Consider the following 3,608-nt stretch of genomic DNA (forward strand, 5'->3'; position numbering starts at 1 on the left):
AAAATAGCTAAATCTTCCATAAATTACATCCTTCCACCTTAGAAAGGGTACATTGGATAATATAGTCCTAGCTTACTTATTCGCACGGAGGAAAAAGGTAGGATGGCCGTAGCTGGAATGTCTTTGATCATAAAATCACTTGATGAAGGCTGACTCACGGCTAACCAACAACAACTACCCCAGCTCTAGAAACAGACAAACACTAAGAATTTATGTTGTATGGTATTTGACATACCTGTATTTGTCTGCGTTATTCAAATACAAGTCATTGATCACTTTTAATTATTTTTCTTCTCCCACTTTTGTTTAAATACTTCAAAAACACCTCTTCTACCGTTACGAATAACATCTACTATAAATTATCTTTAACTAGACTCCTCCACTTTTGCCCATACCACGCACGCACGCACACGCACATACATACACATACACGTACATACATGCATACACACACACATACATGCATACATACATACCTACATACATACATACATACATACATACATACATACATAATTAGTCAGAACCAGAAGCACACACGAACTCCCACACTCACACAGGTTTCGCACAGGCACGGTTACACACAGACACACGCACAGTGAATGATATCACCAGTCATGTTAACTGCTGGCAGTGTGCCAGAAGGTGAAGATTTCTTGCTTTTGTCTTGGCACCAGTCTTTATTTACTAAACACTAAAACTCAGCCAACTAACCAATATATCAACAATATAACTGAGCGGCGGTGGGAACAGAGTAGCGTAGCGTTCTGCATATTCACTACGAGGGCTGTACGGGAATGCAAAAGCGGACGTAACTTTTATATTACTTGATATAAATTGTTCTAAGTTGCACGTATTGGTAGATTAACACGTTTTCTTGTTCTTCTTTATGGCAGGCAAATAATGTTTTTTAAGTAGAAGTAACGTCGAGTTCTTGAAGTAAGGGTGGAGGTTTTCTGGCACCCACAAAAGGTTATATGTTCTTTACAAAGACGACAACCTTAACAGATGTGTGGAGAAGTTTGAAGAAAGGGAGACTAATGTTAAAAACAAGCCGCTCGGTGAAAGACCAACAGTTGCGACCACCGATACGAATCGACAGCGGGTGAACGAATTGGTTCGCGCCGATTGACGAATCACATTCTGTTAGCTTGCTGTACAACTGGACTGTAATCGTAGTGCAGATGGAACAAGACTTTGGGTATCGCAGTTGTCACCCGATTTGAAACAGAAAATGATGGAAGATTGCTTTAATCTGCAAGAAGCGCTTGAAGCCAATGAAAAAGTTTTTTTTTCTTTTTTTTTTCCTTTCCCCCAAGTTGGTGAAAGTGGATGTGACGAGGAAATAAAGATCCACCACTTCAAGGAATGGTGTCGCACTTATTTTCTAAGATCCAGGAACTTCATCAGCTTGCAATTTTTTAAAGAGTCATGGTGACTGTTTATTTATTTATTTGTGTGTGTGTGTGTGTGTGTGTGTGTGTGTGTGTGTGTGTGTGTGTGTGTGTGTGTGTGTGGCGGAGTATGACAAGGATGTCATTATCCTTCGTTTTTCTTGAACGTAATGGGCCATGACCATCGAGCTGTACATTGAGACACTAGGAAATCTTAGAGAAGCCATAAAGAGGACGGGACCGAATAAGAATCTGAAAGCGGTTTGCCTTCACCAAAGCAGTACATGATCATATCTATCTTTGGCAACAAACCAGGCAATTAGCCAACTGGGCTCTGACTTCCACCTGTTGGATCCAAGGAAGGATAGCCTTCAGGAACAACGATTTGGTGACATAACGGAGGTAAAAGGGACTGTGAAAACATGGCTACAACTGTGCACATGGGAATATTTTCAAAGAGGATTCAATAGTTGGGTTCAAAGTGACGCAAGTGCAGTTCTTTTGATGGAGACTCTGATGTTGAATGGTTCCTTTGTACAGGGCAGTCATGAACAAACTGCAGTCCACGGGCCGCATGCGGCCCATTTTGGATATCTACAGAGTACGCCTGATTTCGTGAGGAAATTAACGTTTATCAAATTTTTGCTTCGTTTCATTTCCACCTGTCCACTCACACCCTCTCTCAGTAAAAGTGTCACCGCAAAATAACTATTACTTATATGCCCAACAAACCTCCCTTAGTTAATAATGCTTGTTGCGTTGTGGGTACACCAATGAGAAAAATAAAAAAATATTTACCATTGTCAGTCACCCGTGTAATTTTCATCGTATCTCAGAGCCAATTTGCAGCCATCCAAACATTCAAGAGCTTTTGACATATCTACACAGATTTTTACATCAACGAATGAAAATATTGATTTAACGTTCAGTTTATGTTTACACCGTTTATAACGAGTTTTTGCGATAATTCAGCGAATGTAACTGCCGTGTGCGTATCGCATGGCGAAGCTTAACATACTTATACTTTGGAAATAAACTTTTATCATTCCTGCATGACGATGTTACGCAATACTCAAGTGTGGTTATAGTCGCTGAATTATCTCATCAAGTCGCTCTAAGCGGTAGAAATAGAAAATGAACTAATCTTTGGAGCTATAATAGAAGCTACGTGGTTGCAAAGCGAGCTTCTTTACAACCACCCCCACCTTCACCCCCAGCGATGCCTGTATATGCACATGCCTGCGCACGTGTATATGCAGAAACACAATAGAGAAAATTTGAAGAGAGAGAGAGAGATAGCGAGGGAGGGAGGTAGGGAGGGAAGGAGAGAGTCATGGATATAATGAAAACTGAAAAAAAAATGAGGCTAACAAGACAGTAGAATGTAAATAAAGTCAACAGTCAGAAAGAAGCAAAACTGAATGGAAATTAGGGGAAACTGCGCAAAGGCCAAAGTGAATAGACGTGTCAAAAGCAGACGTAGACAGGTCTTATTGTATGTGTGTGTGTGTGTGTGTGTATGCTATTGTCTCATTCGCAGATGTATGTGCGTGTGCATATGTATGTGTGCGCGCGTGTCTTTGTCTATGTTAATCAGCATGTGTGTAGGTGTTTGTTGATGTATATGTTGTTGACGCATGAAGGTGTATTCGTACAGAACGTGCTTACGCAAACACTTACACACACACACATACACACACACACACACACACACACACACACACACACACACACACAAACACAAACACACACACACACACACACACACGACACGGCTGAAAATGTGCACAGATGACTCCAGAGCTGAGTTTTGTTCGTTGCACAGATCAAACTCACCGGCGTAGCTAGGGGTGGGTGGGATAGGGGCGGTCTGCCCCGGGCGGCACTTTTGAAGGAACGGCACTTTTCATCCTGTTGTAGGCTATAAGCCAGGATAAATTATATTCTTTTCTACTCTATTATTCTGTCGGTCTTTTTGCCGAACAGCTACGTTACAGGACTCAACCTTATTATCACACAGCCACGCCTAAAAATCTTATTTTCTTATAGACAAATGCGATAACCTTGCTCTTTGAATAATCAAAGGTTTTGATTACTTTCTGTCAAAATCGAATTTGCGATTATTGATTGGTAATGACTTATTTTTTTTCAACGTTTTCTACTCTTCGTTTTTATCTCCTTTCGCACAAGCTCTATTCGTAACGATTGCAGTGT

The sequence above is a fragment of the Octopus bimaculoides genome, chromosome 20, assembly GCF_046866305.1.
Source record: "Octopus bimaculoides isolate indiv1 chromosome 20, ASM4686630v1, whole genome shotgun sequence".
Taxonomy (NCBI): Eukaryota; Metazoa; Mollusca; class Cephalopoda; order Octopoda; family Octopodidae; genus Octopus; species Octopus bimaculoides.